The 18,200-nt window shown below is 55.5% G+C and overlaps 1 pseudogene; it reads right to left on the bottom strand.

The window, feature by feature from the left end:
• Window positions 1–10,919: 10,919 nt before the first annotated feature.
• Window positions 10,920–11,037, bottom strand: LOC120586452 (uncharacterized; annotated as a pseudogene).
• Between the last annotated feature and the right edge of the window lie 7,163 nt (window positions 11,038–18,200).

Raw genomic sequence — 18,200 nt, 5'->3', positions numbered from 1 at the left:
TGCTTGTCTGCTGTGAGAAGCTTGATATAAAACATGGCGTTCTTTCCAGAGACTGGTGCAGAGTGGCTTGGAATCATCAATAGCACACCTACGAGATACAGCCCTGCTGCTTGTCTGCTGGCTCTGCTCTGTGTGTGCCTGCGGCACAGGTGTGAAAAATGCTGGACTCGGTGTAACCTCTCAGAAAAAGGGGATGACGAGGCGGGAAGGAGGGAGAGAGGGAGGAGGGAGTTAATTTTCCCAGTTTACAGTACAATTATTCAACTCCATTATTCTTTGATTTCACTAAGAATTAACACCTACGTACACAGCTCATATTGCTGTCGTTAACGGAGTCCCTCCCAGGAGGCTGGCACCTCACTCTGTGGGGACCTGGCCGTGGTGGCGGGCAGTGTGCAGGGCCCGCTGGGAGGTGCTGGCCTCCTAAAGCTCCGTCTCCCCCCGCCCCGGGAACCCGCGAGCGGTCACGGGTGGGGCAGGTCTGGTGGTGTGCGCTCCGGGGCATGGCTAGAAATATTCTTTCAGATTTGTGGAACGTGTTCAAAGGCATTTTTAATCTCGCTTTCATTTAATTCTGGCGCAGAGAACCCTGTCTGCAAAATGGTTCCCCCTAAATCCATGTTAGTGGCTTCTTACAAAGAAGGGGTGGGGACAGAAAAAATGTCAGTTATGCCTTTTATATTGCAAAGCCGGGCGAGTGAGGGTCTGGAAGAGGGCGGGGACCAGGTCTGCAGACAGAGACACCGCCACACGCAGCAGGGGTCAGAGGGCACGGCGCGCTGTGCAGGGCATCGGTTGGGCCCAGAACCGACTGCGGTTCACGGGTCCTTTCTCCCTGGCCCCCACCTGCCACTGACTGGTGGGAGCAGGGTCACAGCCAGGTCGCATAGTCCACAGTGCTGCGAGGTCAGGCTGATTCCATGATGCCTGCACACCCTCGGCTACAAGCTCTGGGCCTGGGGAGCCGGCCCGCCCGCTCCCTCCATCAGACACGTGGACTCGGGGCGGTGGGGGGAGGGCCATCTCCACGCAGCAGGGGAAGGTCAGGGTCCCGGGCTTGAGGCGCCCCCCGCCTCTGGCCTCTCGACCGGGCTCAGCTCAGCCCAGCACCTGCTCACCCTGCTGCATGTCACCTCAGGGCTGTATGACTCCTGACGGGCTCGCTCACTGCTGCCCCTGGCCACGCCCCCGTGAGGCCCCTCCCAGGCTGCTGTGACACTCTGGGGACAGGGGACAGAGGCATGCCCCTCCTCCCGGCTTCTCCTTACCCTGCTCAGCAGCCTCCAGGGACCCCTCATTTGCTTGAGTCCTTGTCCACACCGTGTGGAGGTCAGGAAGCCAGGGCGCTCAGCTGGGGTTCCCCGCCTTCCACAGAGGTGGCAGTGCCCGTGAGTGGGTGGCCTGGAGCAGCCTCCTCAGAGTCCCCAGGGAAGGGGAGGAGGTTGCCTTCTTTTTGGGGGTCCTGAGAGAGGACACTGAGAGGCCGTCACCTCCCAGTTCCCTTCCCGCCTTCTCCACGGCCCATGGGATGAGTTCACCGCCCACCCTGCCTGGCACCCACCGGAGGCTCTGTGGGGCCCGAGCCTCTGTGGGGAGCGAGGAGGTCACTGCTGAAGGACTCGGGGCGTCCCCTTCCGGACCACAGCCGGCTCCTGGGCTCACTTTTCTGTCACCGAGCTGCCTGTCACCAGGAGCTTCTCCCCTTTGCTCCTTCTGTGAGAGCACCAGCCCCGCCCAGCCACACGCAGGCCTTGCGAAGAGGAGCCCAAGGCCATGTGCTCGCGGTGGCCAGAAAGAAACCTAATTCGAAAGATCTGCGTGTGACGTGCGCGGAAACACCGCCCGTCACTGCGCCAGCGTCTCTGGGTCAGCCTGTCCAGCGCCCGCAGGACCACGCTTAGGACCGCGCTGACGAGGGCGGGGCCCCGCTTCCAACTGGATGGAGATGGGCACAGGGGCGCCCCGCGGCCCCGCCCCAGTCCCCACTGCGGGCGCACAAGGCCGCAGCGCGCGGGGGACGCAAATGACACTTCCCAGACCTCGAAGCCATCGAAGGCACTGCTCGGAGGGAAGGGCGCAGCGGCCCAGGGGACAGAGAAAATTCAACCGCAGGTGCTGAGAAGGGGCGAAGCACCCTCGATCTGTGGACACTTCGGAGTTAACTTAAAATAGGAAATAAACCCGAAGGCTACGGTTTTGAGGTGAGGGACATCATGGCTGCGGGGTCGGGAAAAGACGCAGGTGCGGTCCCCACCCTTCACCCGCGAGGGCCGGACCCGGAAGGTCACGTTTACCTGACGTGCAGCGAGCGAGCACGAGAGGCTTAGGGCTCTGAAACGATGCGCCTGGGGAGTCATGATCTAGGCGTGGGAGTGCGTGTGCGTGTGCGTGTGCGTGTGCGCAAGCGCGTGCATGTGTGTGTGCGCGCGTGTGTTTGTGCCACGGGGTCATTTCAAAGTCCTCAGCCGTTCCAGCCGGTCGGGATGCAGAACCGCCCCAGTGGGATGGCCTGCTCTTTGTTCACAATAAAGCGCTCGGGACCAGCATCCTCCGCGCCTGCCATCAGCACAGACCACCGCCCGTGGCCTTGACCCCGCCCCAGCTGTGCACGCAGCAGCCCTCGCCGCGCTCCCCCTCCGACAGCTCCCGCCCCTTCAGATGGTGGAGCCCAGGCTCGGAGAGATGAAGGTCGTGGAGAACCAGCGGGGATGGAAAAATACTTTCGAGTCGGGAGGCAGGACCGTGGCCCCCGAGTCCGTAATTACGCCACGATCCCCAGAAATACAGCCATTACCAGCAGTTAATGACGACTTTGTTGGTTAACAGCTCGACCCGAAGCTGAGGGTTGTTAACACCCCATCAAACCCCTTGTTACGAGCGCGGGGTTTTATGGAAACACACTCGGGTCGCAGCTGGAGAGCTGGGCGGGCATCCGGCGGCCCCCGGTGGCTAATGACCGCGCTTTCCCCATCAGTCAGAGCACCGGGCGCATTCCACGATGTTTACATAATAGCTGTTAACTGCCGCGGACTGGTGCCACCGCGTTCGGGGACTTGACGTGACACTGGACTCGACCCCTTTTCCTGCCCTTGCGTCGAAGGCGCGTGCTGTCCCCGCCCCCGTCCTTTGTTGCTGCCGCCGCCCGCGCCCCGGCCTCTGTGGTTCGTCTGAGGCCGGATTCCACGCCGAAGCTTCGGAGGTGGCCCAGGGCAGGGGAGGCGAGCCCGCCCGATTCTCAGACGTGTCCCCGGCTGCAGCGTGGGTCCCTCCCGTCCCACATGTGGCACTTCTGCAGACTCAGGCCCTTCCTCCGAGGGCAGCTGGGGTCGAAGTGGTTGTGATCAGAGCCCGTTTGTGGCGAATCGGCCGGGAAGGAAATTTTTACCTGTTACTGGACCTTATTCCCGAGAGCCCACGGTGGCCGCTCCGCTCTGGCCTCTCGTCCACAGAAGGGAGCGGCGTGTGCTTGAGAACATCAGCCTGTCTTTCCTGAAGTCCCAGGCTCACGGGAACAAGCTGCAAGGTGACGGGCATTTCAGATGTGGGGTCAGGCACTGGAATTCTCAACGATCTGCTCAGAACCGCAGAACTTCTCACTTCTCTGCCACTCCCGGGGGATCCGGCTCGGAGATGCTCAGGCTGGTGGCTTCGGCTTGCAGCGCCCTGCGGCCCTGGCCTGCTAAGTTATCACGCAGGGCCCCGCCCCGTCGTCGCGTGCGTCAGAGGCACCCTGACTGCGTCACCATGCCGACCCGGCCCCTGCTGGGTCCGCATTTGTCTTTAGGGCCCGAGGAGCAGGCAGTGCTCGGGGCGGCAGAGCAGATGCGCCGGGCCCTTTGTCCTGCTCACTCGGGAAGCTGTTATGGGAAGCAGCCAACCTGCCTCTGCCACGCAGAACATGGTCGCGCCATTGTGCGCTTTTAATTGTTACTGTGTACACGGAACCCGAGAGCTCGCTATGGATATTGAGAACAAGCGCTCGGAGCCTTTTGCCAGACCATACAGATGTCCTGTGGCGCCCCCACACTCAGCCCCGTCCCCTTTTGCTCAAAGACGGGTCCTTCTGACAGAGCAATTAAAAAGTATGATTTATTTACAAAACAGTCTGTGCAGAAGCCGGGACCACCTCTCCCGTGTCGCTGTCTTCACAATGAAGCAATTACTTCTGCCCCTGTGCTGTGAGGCGGCAGACCGCTAATTAGAAAGCTGAGCACCACGGACAGGAAGAGGGAGCAGGCCGCATGGCGGTCCTCCGTGCGCGTCCGAGGCACCGTCTCGCAGCTACCGCTCCCCGCCTGTGATGCACGAGCGTTTCGTGTGGGCCACTGCGCTGTCCGCATGTGCTGGCGTCTGAATTTACGACCTCATTAAGAACACGGGTTATCTGTTAAATGCAGACGGATAGAGGTCTTCACTTTGGTTCATGGTTTATTTATTTAAAAAAGAGCGAGTTTAAAGTAAGTGTTTTTTAAGTAAATCGGGATCAAGACCTGGCTCGGTCTCAGGTGCAGGGTCAAGATCGACCCCGGCCCCTCCTCCCCGCCATGCAGCGCGTCCCTTCCCCCACCATCTGTGCTGCGTGCCTCGTCCTCGCCCCAGAGACCCCACTGGCCCTGCGGCCTCCTCCTACACGCCGGCCGCCTGCACTGCCTCCCGCCTACACCGCCAGCGGTGTGCGTTGCCTCCCGCTTTGCCCGGCTCCGCACGTCTCTCTGCGCCCGGGGTCAGGCGGCACGCAGCGCTGACACTGTTCGCTCCCTGCATTGCCTCAAGGCCACTGACTTTCCGTCCTCAGGAAAGGACTCGGCGGAGGGCCAGTGCCACGTCTCTGCTATCCCCGCGGCTGCAGCGCGGACCCGCGGTCGCAGACACCCGCGTCCCGGCCCCGAGCGCGTGGCCAGCTCGCCTGTCCCCAGCCGCCTGCGCATCAGCTGGGATCGCTACGCCTCTGAACCGCGCCGCCCGAAATCCCTCTCCCGCGATGACCTCGCGTTTCCCCACCTCCGGTGCACGGAGCGTGACCGGACACACCTGTCCCGCCACTTCCCGCGGGGCTGTGTTGACTGTCAGTCAGGGGAAAGCCCTTGATGCGCTCTTGGACTGTAGCCGGCTGAGGATTTTACTTGTTTCGCAGGTCGTTTTTCTCCGAATCTGGGGTCCCCTGATGGTCGTTGTCTGCTGTCCGCAGCGAGCTCACAGTCCGGAGAGGGAGCCAGTAGCCGCTGGTTTCTTGGAGGAGTGCGTGACCCAGCTGGACCGGGAGCCCTTGGCGCCCTTGACGCCCTCCCCCCAGCATCCAGCTGCGCCTTCCGCCGACTCCGCCTCCTCTGCGCAGCTCGGCCTCCTCTTGGGCGCCACCTCTGGGAGGAAACAACCCATCTCCAGGCATTCTTCAGCACCCAAGCTGCTGCAAGTGCCCCCGCTGGGTACCCCGATATTGGCTTCTGCCTTCGTCCTTCCCTGAGCCACTAGCTCAGAGCGTCCCCAGGGAGAAAACCCAGGGAGAAAATCCAACCTCCGCTGCTGACCCGGAGGCAGCTCTGCCGGTGGCGCGGCGCTTCCTCCTCCCCCTGCCCGGCCTCCTGTTCTTCACTCTCTTCTCCTCTCCACGCCGTCCCTCGGGATCTCGGCTTCTCCCACCTCCTGCCACTCCCTCTCTATGAAGGACTTCCAAGTGACTGACTCCTCTCTTAAGCCGTGAGCGTGGATCCCCAAATTTCTAGGGGAAAGAATTGGTGATTCAGAGCACGAACGTCTCCAGCCAGAACGTAATAGTCCGTGATGACGCTTTGCTGTGAAACCTACACAGGTTGTTGCCAGGCCAGTCACGTGATGAAACCATCCTCATCCACCCGGGTTTTCAGTTCGCGATGAGCAGTCTCCCATCTATCCAGACTTTCATTCGAGGAAAAAGCCGTGACTGCACCTCCGGCATGGTTGTATGTCACTGAGGTCCCTCCTCTCCTTGGTTTTGGGTTCACCTGTCCAGTCTCGGTGGATTCACCTCTGAGCGTAATCACATGGCTATGTCCAAAGCAGAGGAGGTCGGCAGTGGGCAGAACGTGTCGATTACCACATATGAGTTAAAAACAGCAAACTAAAGTGTCCGGTGCCCGCGGGTCCCTGTGCCAGGAGCAGGCTGCCCACTCAGCTCACCTGCCCAGGAAGTGTGTCGGCGACGTCCGTTTGCACAACCCACACACCTGAAATGCGCCAGCACAGTGCTGTGGGCACGGCCACGACGCGACGCCTGCTTGAGGCTGAGACAAAATGCCACTCTGGAGAGAGTCCGGAGGAACAGGAAGAGATCGTGCAGCATGTGAAACAGGTTGATGTGACAGCTGCTTTTGGCCACCGCTGCTTCACTGGGCCAGAGCCTGGCCAGGCACCCCTCATTCAGAGTTTCTCACGGAACATTGTCTTTGTGGTAGATTCAAGATCAAATCGTGACGAGCTGAGATGTGCCGGGTCCCATTGGGACATACTGAACCATGTAGAGCCAGAAGGCACAAAGAGTGACGTTGCTGGGGACAACCTAGGTGACCCATTTTTCGTGGTTTTCCTTTGTTTCTGCTCTCGCCCAGCCCAGTTCCGATAGGCAAGGGTCCCTGGAAGGAGGAGCTCTGGGTCTGCCCCGGGGTTTCCAGCCATTGTGCTGGACAAGGGGTTCTTTTTGCAACGCTCTGCGAGAAGGGCCGGAAGTCGCAGGTAGGTGACTCTGCAGAACAGCGCTACCCTGCACAGCCCGCAAGCCCCGCCATGTCTGTGGCCGAGACTCAACATCGTCCACAGAAAAACGAAATGCATACCTTGCGATGAAAGTACGGCTTTATTAAACTTCTATTTGTAAGGTGGCGAGGAACGCCAGGGAGCAACGGGAAGATGGTGGGGGACGGTCCCACGAGGCAGAGATGGACGGGAGGGTTCCCCAAAGGGAGACTGGGGGCTCTGGCCCCCTTCCTTTCCTCGTGGAGAGACGCCCCTGCTTCCGGTCTGGCCTCTGGGAGGAGAATGGGTGGGTGGACATGGAGCCGAATCTCGTTGGTGACCCCCAGGGGAGCCCAGGCGAGGGCAGGGCGCGGCTTCTCCAGGGAAACAGAACCCATGGCAAGGACACCTACACACGGAAAGGCGCATGCGGGGGCTGGGCCCACGTCATCGTGCAGCTGGCAAGAAGCGAGGTCTGCAGGGGCGCAGGCCAGCCTGAGGCGCAGGAGCGCGGAAGGCACACGTCCCGCCCCGGAGAGGAGAGACCAACATCCCCATGGGGATGACCGGGGCTCACCACATCCAGAAGCACCTCGCAGGCACTCCTGGGGGGTCATTCTACCAGGAGTCTGGGTACGCATGGCCTGCCCAAGTGGACACGTGGAACCCAGCATCGCAGAGTGTGAGAGAGGTCACTCAAAGCCGGGCGCTGCCAGGACAGTCCCCCATCACTGCGGGCTCCGGGAGCTCTGAGGGCGGGAGGGGCCGCCTGCCCCGCGCCCGAGGCGGGAGCCCATGCAGGGAAGAAGGGCTGCGTCTCGAAGTCCGTGGGTGAAGACGCTGGCCACTGTGTGGCTTAGAGCCCTTGTCTAAGGCATCGAGTGACAATTTTCTTTCAGAATTAAAGTTTTACAGTCTCCCTTGATGAGCAGACACGTGTCCCTTCTGTCAGAGGATGAGCAGTCACAGCGTATTATATTTTCTTCTTTACCATTGTCGCCAGGAAATGTAGAATTAAATTCACCGTAACTGAATTACGACAAATATTTTTAATAATTTCTCTCGTTTTCTATGTTTTAAAGTCATTTTTTAAATTTCCACTTACACATCTTATTATGTAAGTCTTGTTTTTTACAAATACCATCACGTCTTTGAAGAAAATAAGGACATGAATCCTAAACGCTCTCGGTATTTTTACGTGTACCTGCATGAGACCTGTGTTCTTGTTTAAACGTTCACTGCATCCTCATGAGACAGCCTGGCCCGAGTCACAGCTGGGCTCCGTCCCCCGGCTCACGTTCTTCCTCCCTGGGCTGGAGTCTCTCCCTTGTGAGCCCACGGGTGTGAAGTTATCAGGATCTTCAATACAGGGTCCAAGCACCAAGCACGCTTCCCACTGTCACCTTCGTCTTCATTAGACATCAATGCATTTTCCGTGTTTTATTTGTATGTCCTGGTCAAACTGTCCAAAGCTCTTCGCTTGCCTCCTTCGGAGCAACCCAGTAACGCTGTCTATGGTTTTGCAGAAAACCAAGGCGCTGATGAGGTCTGCAGCTTTGGACCGTTCTCACACCGTGCCCGGACAGCTGGAGGCCCCTGGAGCGGGGAGGCCTGCGTCCTCGCGCTGCTCCGCGTTGACCCGCAGCCCCATGAGCTTGGACGAGTCCCCTGACGCTGTGACGTCTCGCGCCCTCATCCGCAGACGCGGGGGGTGGGGTCGAGCCGCCTCTCTGCTCTTTCCGCTCGCAGCGGATATAAAACGCAGTGACGTCGGATAAGGAAGAGACTAGAAGTCAGGACACTTGGCAGAACACGCTTACGTGTAGATTCCGACTGCAGGAACCCGCTCCGCGAGGGCGGCGGAACCCGCGGAGCCAGCCCCGTTTCCGGCAGCACGCCCAGCTGAGGGGGGACCCTGCGCCTGGAGACGCCGGGCGCCCCCGACGGGGCCGTCCGCTCCCGCTGCACTCGGCTTTGGCCTGTCATCCAAACAGCACGGCTTTGCTTAAAATCCTGACAGCTCTCAACGCGCACGGATCCCAGGGGTAAGACTGGCGTCTTGGCAAGAGCGGGCCATCTATTACGCCTAGTAAAGGCCAGGCTGAAGGTGAGGGCGGAGGGGGAGTGTGGGCATCAGGGCCTTACCTCCTGACAAGGCAGGGTGCGGGGGCAGAAACTGAGGGGTGCAGAGGGGTGCGTGCCATCTCTCCACCCACCGCGGTATTCGAACAGCTGTAACGCGGCAGCTTTCAAATAAACTGCTTTTCCTCTACAAATGTGTGATCCTTGCATGCCTAAATATTTTGTCAATTCATTTGGCAGCAAATGGTTGAATATTAAGCCAATTTGTTCCTCTCGCTTGAGGATAAATTCTGGATTCAGACCAGTAGAGCTACTCTTGAGAGAATATGAAAATAGAGTTTTCCGTTAGTGAAAAAATCTCTCCCTATAATATCGAGACGGGCGTTGTAGAAAATGCTCCTTTATTTTCATACTAAATGCCTTGTGATTTGTATTAATGTTGTCCTGTGCGAGCCTTTCTTTTTTTTTTTTTTTTTTTAAAGCGATAAAGCAAGGGCTTTGGCATTCAGATCTTTCCTTCCTTGGTACGAAGGAGCAGCGTGTAAAGTGCACACCTACCCAAGACAGGCGTGCGATTACGCCGACTCACAGATTTTTACAGACGCAACTGCAAGGCTCTTCCAGAGCTTTCTGAGGACAGGAATTAATTTTCTGTCTTAATACGTATTTGTGTTTTCGAAAACCTTATTTTTTTACAACAAGGTTTATCTTGAAATTTCCAAGGACAGTGTAGCCCCAGGGATGCATACAGATCCAAATAGACGTTTTTATCTAAGAATTAAGCAGGAGACGATTTCGCCCACGCGACGCCCTCTGAGGGCCTGTGCGTATGTTTGTGTGTGTGTATTTAGCAGCACAGTCATGGCTAACGTGCTGCGCCAATGTCAAAGAGAGAGGCCTGCCATGTGCTACCTGAGAACCGCAGGCAGACGCCCCTACTCCACGTCCTCCTTCAGGGAAGTCCCCAGTGTGATGGACAGAAGCTGGGGCCGAGGGGCTTTTCCTCCCCGAGCGGCGAGGTATCAGTCACAGGAGATCATGCAGAGTTGTCACTTCTCGCCCACGTCCTCATCTGCAAAGTGAGGACTCCTCACAGAGGACACGGGAAGGTCACAGACTCCATGCTTTGTGAGACGTTTGGGGCCGAACTGTGACAACTTGAATCGCAGCGGCCAGCTTGTCCCCTGGAGGGCTCTGAGGGATGGCACAAGAGACAGGCACGTTTCTCAGCTGCCGGCACGGGTCAAGGTCAACCTGCTCCAACGGGGAGGAGCAGGGAGGTGAGGGCCACCTGGAGCCGGGAAGAGAACCGACGATGCTGAAGGCGTCTCCGGCCCGGGCCTCGTGCTCCGACGCGGTCGGGTTATCGTGGGTCATCGTGGTTAAAGTCGTGGGGCCGTATCTCCCCTCTTTGTGGGGCAGCGTGCGTAGCAGGAAGAGGAAGCGGGGTCGCTAACGCTTTGCGATAAGGCAGATCTGGTTTCCAACGCTGACAGAATTTAACCTCGGACTTTTCATTTTTAAAATGGGAATGAGGTGATGATCTTCCTTTAAGGAATTTCATAGGAATTAATTAAAACTATGGATGTATGAGAAATCATCCCGCACATAAGTAAACGGTCATCATAATGACACTGGAGGTGAAGTATCAGCTGGTTGTGGCATAGCAAACATCCCCAAACTCAGGGACTTTAAACAATAAGCATGGACCACTGCTCAGTCGTCCACAGGCCAGCTGGGCGACTCACGCCTCTGGATCAGCTACAGGCTGTCTGGAGAGCGACCGTCCAGGCGGTCTTGACTCGGGGGCAGGGTGGTGCTCGCTCATCTCTGCAGGTTACTCTCTACCTGATCTCCTGTCAGAGCTACCTGGCTCCGAGAGAGAGAGAGAGAGAGAGAGAGAGAGAGAGAGCGCGCGCGCACAGCTATTTGAGGCTCAGAACTGATGTGACATCACTCCCCGCTTTTCATCGGGCAGGTTACAAGGTCAACATGATTTATTTATTTTTTATTTTTTCATGTTATTATTTTATTTTATTTTTTTATTTGTTATTTTTTTAGGCGAGGCGACCCTTGGTTGACCTCACAGATTGCAAGGACCTTGTCAGCTCACGATCCCTTAGTTTTTACGCCTATAGCACCTGGTCTTCCTGGGTGGTCTCCCATCCCAGTACTCACCAGGCCCGACCCTGCTTAGCGTCCAAGATCAGCCGGATCGTGCGTGTTCAGGGTGGCGTGGCCGTAGACAAGGTCGGCCTGATTTAGAGGTAGGGAAACTGGACACCACCTCTGAGCAGCCAGGTCACACGGCCGATGGCACAGAAGAGGCGCAGATGGAGCCACTTTGGAGGTACCCCCTGCAGACGTCCGTCACGAGGCTCAGCTTCCCTGGGTTCCAGCTGTGGGTAAGTCGAGTCAGGGCATCCGCCGGTGCTTCTGTAAGGAGCGGTCCTCGGATTTTGAACATGCAGCTTGTTCTCGGCCTGGAAATCTTGCCGCCTCTCTCTCCCGGACTCGACCCAGTGACCGTATGTGAGGTCAGCATTTCTGACCCATCCGCTGACGCTCCCCAACACTGCAAAGCGCAGGCTCATGGTACCGGAAAACGCGACAGACGAAACGTGAGGATTTGACCATAAAAATCACGCTAGCACGAAGCACACGCGCACGCCGACGCGCCGGTTTGCTTTACGAATGCGACATTATCACCTGTCTGCTCTTCGGCGTTCTCTAAGGTGGGTCTTCGAACGGCAATACACGTCGCATTTTATTATTAATTTAAAATTATTTTCACTTATTGTACTTTATATTTTGCACAAGCACTCGGCACAGTTTCCTACCACTCACCAACATTATCTGTTCGCGTACGTTTTTTTTTCTCCTTTTCCTAGGTTTCCAAATTTGACAACTGCTTTCTTCTTTTGGTTAGTTCTATATCAAGAAAATATTTTTTAAAAGTGTTTCACAAGATGACGTTTTCCAAAGTTTCTCTGAGTCTGTTTGAAAGCTGCCAGGTGCGCGGCGTTAGCTGCTTTACCGAGTGCTCAGGATGGCCACTTGAACATGGAAACTGTACATTATTTCAAGGGTGATATTTGTGACTTAGAGAATAAACGACAATCAGTTCCTTCAAATCGAATGTAATGTTCGATATATATTATTTGGACCATATTACTGAAACCATTATCATTTCGCCTACAAGTAAAAAATTTTCCTGGGAGGAGAATGACTTTCCTTTAAAGCGCGTTTTAGTTCTTTCAAGACAAACCAGAATATGTCTAGATCAATTCATCGTAATCTCTAAGGCCTGGTCTTCCAAATGGACACGTTGGTGAACCGTTTTTGAGTCTTAATTTTCCTGCCCCCATTGCTCTCTTGCAACCTGCCCTTCGGGTTTCAGAATGTGGTTTCCTCCTGTCACCTGGGGAAGAACTGACCCCGAAGGAGCAAGCGGCGGCCCCAGGTCGCATCTCCCGCTTCACCTGCACAGGTGTGTCCCTGTCGCGTGCTTTACAGCAAAGAGTCCTGCTTCCCAGCAGGCGCCCGCCTTCACGTCTCCGAAGCCGGGTCGCCCCTCGGCTGCCCGGGAGAAAGCGCCTCGCACCCCGACACTGCCCCCAGGACGCGCGCCACTGGCCTCGCTTTCACGTCTGTCCACCTGTTCCTGAGACTCCCGGAGTGACCATTTTTGAAACGGGTGTTTAGCATCCGAACTCCTTCAAGGTTCTCCGACAGGACATTTCTATGTTTGTTTGTTTTTTCTGAAGCTCAGCTGACTTGCGTGGCCAGTGTACGATTTCTTCCTCACGGCCCTGTTTTTCTAGTCCTTACGAGGCTTCCCTTTGCCTGGCATTTTCTAAAGTGGCCCGTTTTAGATGGATCTATCTTATCGCCTGTGGTAAAAGTTAGACGTCCAAGAAACAGGCATCCCCCGCTTTGATGCGTGTCGCCCCTTCCCCAAGCTCAAAGTGACAGTGCCTCGGTGGGAGACATGGCAGGCAGGAGGTGTGTCATCCTGGTTCTCTGTGATGCTGAAAGCAGGTACTTGTGACGCTTCGAGAAGAGATTTTGCTGGGTGGACGGCCACCAGCCCATGACTGACACCGCCCTAGACCATAAACGGGAGCAAAGATGTATTTATCTTATTGCAAAGATAAATCCATCGTTGCCATAAGCACAAGGATCAGGCATCAGGACCTTTCTTGCCACCTTGGTAAGCAAAATAAATCCTCCTCATTCGAAATGCAAGCAGGCAAACCCCCTGAGCAGCAGGGAGAGATCCAGCCGTGGCTGGGTCCGGTGTCCCTCGAGGGTGACAGCGATGATTTGGGCTCCTGGAAGCAATGAAAGGTGGTCTGTGTCTTAAGAGCCCCGCCTTTGTCTGAAAATCAAATGTGCGTGAGACGCGGCATCTCCCGAAGGGACCGAGCGCTGGGGGCCGCCCGGCCCCGCCTCCTCTGACGTCCGTTCCCGGGGAGGGTCCCTGACCCGCAGCCGTCCGTCTGGCTCCCTGCCGGGGACTCCCACGGGCGTCGCGCTCTCGCCGGAGGATTTCCGCCGGTGGCAGCGGGGAAGGGAAACCGCATGGACGTGGCTGGGAGGAGGCTGGGTCCTTTCAACCCGGGCGCGGCTGCGGCCTTCGGCGCCCGCGGGGCCAGGGCTGGAAATCGGTCGCCGCCGTCCTCGTCTTCGTGCTGTGCTGTCTTCGCGGCCCCTGCGCCCGGTCCCAGCCTGCGACAGTGTCACAGACGCTACATGTAGTCTTCATGGCTGCAGCCGCGGCGCTGAGCCGGGGGATTGGACAGCCGGACGCGGGCGCAGTGGCCGAGGACGGGGCGGCCCGCGGCGGTCCGAGCCCGCACCTTGGCGGCCTCCCTGCTCCACTGCGCGCCCGGCTCTCCGCCCGCCCCACTCACGCGTTCTCTCTGTAAGGAGAAGGCCCGGAGGGCGACCCGGGCGCAGCCCCCTCCCCACCAGCCCCCACGCCCCGGCGTGCGGCTCTCTGCGGCCCTGTGCCCCGGTGCGTGTTCCTGGCCACCCAGAGGACAGATCGCTCCTGGGGACGCTCCCCCTGCCACCACCTGCCTGTACTGAGAGAGGCAGGCAGTGCCCCCGAGCCGCCGGGAACTCAGAGGGGACGCCAACCCTAGTGGTGACTGAGGAAACACGGCCTGTGGCAGAGGACGGCAGGCGCCTTGCTCCCGACCGCCAGAGGACACGCAGGGGTTTTGCTGGCCTGGGGGGTTTTTGCACAGACGCCGTTTCTAACATCGGAGGACACGTCGTGCCTGGGATGCTCGGAAGAGTAAGCTGGACAAATCTGGACCGGCCTCCGGCGAGGCCTCCCTTTTAGGAATATTCTGCAGATCTTTCGGCAGAAACGTTTCCTTTGCCGAGCTCCCATTTTTAATTCTAGCAGGTAAAAGCAAAGAGAGAAAAGTCACCGGTTACAATTTTAAAGCAAATGTATTCTTTTGTATTTCTTTGGGAGAATTTAAAAACAGGCGGGGAAGACCAGACCCTCTCTTTACATAGAGGAAACGTGACACAATGCACACGTGACGCAACACACACGTGGCACAACACATGTGACACAACACACATGTGACACAATGCACACGTGACACTACACACACGTGACACAACGCACACGTGACGCGGAGGCGAGTGCAGGAGGAACGGACCTGCCACGGCCCGGGGCCAGCGGGACGCTGTGACTTTAAGTCACAGATCGAACCGCAGAGTCAAAACCAAGAAGCACATCATAGCCTCAGTCGGTCTTAATGCGCTGGAAAGCCGCGGGGTGACGATCGCAAAACCTCGAGGTGACGATCGCAAAGCCGCGGGGTGACGATCGCAGTTCAGGGCATGGGCGAGAGGAGCCGTGGTGCCAGCCCCCGCCGCTCACCGCCACAGACGCCTGGTCTTCCTCGGGAGGGCTGTGTCAGGCGCCACGACGCAGGTCAAGCACGGGTCACGTGGCGGGCGCTCCCTCACGCCAGGCTGACGCAGTGCCGTCAGGGCCGCCAGTTGCGATGACATGGACAGGGCCCGCGGGTGACGGAGCTCTGGCCCATGTCCCCCGGGCACTAGGGCAGGAAGAGAGAGCAGCAGGCACTCTGCGGGTCCTGCGGCTCCCGGGCAGGCTCAGCCCTCGCTCCTGGTCTGTGCAGAGGGGGTGGCCAGCGGACACCTCGAGCCGGGGCTCACCGTCGTGACTGGCTGTCGCCCCTGTGTCATTGCCAAGCATGGGTAGAGTGCAGACATCGGATGCCGCGTGTTCACTGACAGACACTGTGAGGCACGGAGGGTCGAGCTGCTTCCTCAGCTGCCTGGACCCCAACCAGAGGTGCCCCCAGCACAAAGACCGGGGCTGTGTCCCACTTGGGAACCCACTCGCGACCGCATTCTCGGGTTTGTGCTGCTGCCTCAAAATTCTGGGTGCCGTGCATCTTCATTTGGGGCTCTGAGGGTCTTAACTGGTCCTGGGCCTGGGATGGGTTCACAGACTCGGAAATATTCAGCTGATGGAGTTCATTTCTACCGTACTGACCGTCAGAGACCGAGCTATGTGACAGGAAAGCCACAGAGGACAGACTGGGATACTAACCCATCTGGGGAGTCACGAGCCTGTAAACGACAGGAGAACCTGCGGACATGGCACGCGCCCCGGGACAGCACGCAGAGGGGAGGCAGAGGGCGGGAAGACACATGGCGGGGTGGGGGCGAGACAGGCGACTCGCCCAGGGACACGGCGTAGGAGCACATGGCCGGGGGTGCCACAGAGACCCGGGAGGTGAGCATTTCTCAAAAGGGAGGATGAGAAAAGGCATGAAATGGGCATGGGGTTGGTCAGTAAGGTAAAGACTAAAATGTGACCTTTAAATTTGAGAAAGAGTCAGCAACGCCCTCAGCTGAGGACAGCGCAGTGGAGTGGGGGGCTCAGCGCAGTGCGGGAGTGACCAGAGCTGACGAGGGGGGCGCCGTGTGCATCCACACGCCTCCGGGGGGAGCGTGAATGGGAAGAGGCGAAGAGGCCGCGACTGGTCAGTCAGCGGCATTTGCGATGAGGGGGATGTTTTTAGAATAGAGGACATTTTTGTATGCTCCAATCTGGGAGAAGGAAGCCAACTGTGTGTGTGTGAGTGTGAGTGTGAGTGTGTGTGTGTGTGTGACAGAAACAGAGAGAGACAGACAGAGACAGAGACGGAGATTCAATCGCATAGGTAATTACAATTTTTTTTTTTTATTTTAAGTGCTCTAAATTGACCACACGTTTCTGCCCAGAACATTTTAATTTTAACAGAACTGCCTTTTCTCAGACATTTTCCTCTGCAGAGCCCCTCCTTTCATAAACATTACCATTTCTTTTTTCTTCCTCAAGGCAAAAACTCAAATGACAAAGCAAAACATAAGCCATGCAAATGCAAGGAACGGCTAAATTTATCAATGTACACTCAGTTTACGTGAAGTATTAAGTTGAACCTTAATTGATGTGTTTTGTTTATTTTCCTTGGTTGATTCGCCTCCATCCAAGGGAAATTTATCACAGAACAAAGAATGGCATCTCCAAAGCTTTATGCAGTTAAGTATATTTCTTGGCGAAGACCACAGGCTGATCACACTCAGTCGAGGGTCTAGGTTTAAATTTGAGAAGTTATATTTCAGGTGACTTTCTGTGTCTGTGTCTTGTTTCTAAGTGAATGATACATTTTTGGAAATCGCACACTTTCAAGCCGTCACCGTGGGGATGTTGAGATGAACATAGAAACAGGCGAGGGACAATAGCTGCCACCCTCGCGTCAGGAGCGATGAAAACGGCATCACGGCGTCGTTGGGTGGGTTGTAGGTCACGGCCGCACGGGTGACTAAGAGCAAAAGCAGCTCTGGCTGACTCCCTGTGAGTCCCCTGCAGGCAAGGGTCAACGCACGGGCTAAATGGTTTACCAAGTCCATTCGACCATAAAAATGTCTCTTACCCAAGCACGCCGGCTTCCGGCACACAAGTTTAATTTCATGCAGTGGAGCTGTGTACAAACAACGGATTCCGAGGGCTAAATTAAATCCTTGGCATTTAACGGCGTCGTGGCAAACTTCTTAAGGCCCGTGTTAAGGTTTTAAGAAAAGAGCTTTCCGTTTCTGAAGAAATAAGATGTTTAGTCTTAGCCTAGTGAAATATTGATAAGGTTCTGATTTGCAATGATTTCCTGTCTTTGCTGATTTTCTCCGTGTGTAGTCAGTTCGCATTTTCCTGTGATTTACACACATCCGAAGTCAGATGAAATTAGGCCAGAGCTATTTCACTGGTGCCCAAAGTGACAGGAATGTCCCCAGATATAGAAATTTGCCATTACATTGCTTCTTTATTTGGTCCACCATAAATATTTCATTCAGCCCTAAACGAGGCAGCTACTCCATGTGACACACATAGTGTCGGACGGTTAGCAGTTCATTCAGAGCACACTAACTTTTAAACGGTCTGTAAAAGATGAATTTTGGACATTTAGATGATTGTGTTAAAAAAAAGGATGTTATGAATTAAATATTCGGTTAAACTACATAAATTTGCCAGTGTTGACATAAAAAAGTCAATTTCTTATAGCCCAACACTAATAATATTTCTTATGATGCATGCGAGTATAAAAGTGATGAGAAAAATTTGTAACGGAGCTTACAGTTTTAATGGAACAAATAAGAATATGTAACTTACTAGAAAGACTTTAATTGGGATCATTTGTTTTAATGACATTTTACGCATTTGATAGTGAAACTGTAATTTTTTAATGGAAATGGGCCGTAGGGGTAAGCATTATAAGCCCTCCTAAAAACTGAAAGACCAAGGAGTGATGTGATTCTCAATTTAAAAATAGGCTGAAATTCTGAGTGAAGTGTTTATTGCTTTAAATTAAATGTGTTAACCTGTATGAAGTTTTTGGTTGTTTAGCGAATTGTTTTAGAAACTTTACAAAAATACTAATAAATATATTTATAGTTCGGCTATTAATGAATAAAATTTAATCTTAAAAAAAATTTATACTCTTAATAATCACAGCCAACAGTTTTCAGGCACAGACGAGGCCGCGTGCCGTGTTATAAGTACTCATTGGTTGTACAGCACAGTCAACGCAGCAAACACTGTTTTCAATCACCATTTTATGGCTGAAAAAATCGTGGCACGTCAAAGTTAAGAAACTTGCCAAAATCGCACAGATTTAGTGTTTTAACCTGGCAAACTTTAGGATTAAATTTTATGCGTGTGTGTGTGTGTGTATGTGTGTGCATGTGTGTGAGTGTGTGCATCTGTGCGTGCATGTGTGCATTTGCATGTGTGTGTGCGTGCACACATGTGTGCGTGCTGTGTGCCTCTGTGCGTTTGTGTATGCACGTGTGTTTGTGTGTGTCCCGTGTGT

The sequence above is a fragment of the Pteropus medius genome, unplaced genomic scaffold, assembly GCF_902729225.1.
Source record: "Pteropus medius unplaced genomic scaffold, Ma_sr-lr_union100, whole genome shotgun sequence".
NCBI lineage: Eukaryota > Metazoa > Chordata > Mammalia > Chiroptera > Pteropodidae > Pteropus > Pteropus medius.
Note: the sequence above shows the minus strand (reverse complement) of the source record. Positions and strands in the feature narration are given on the sequence as shown.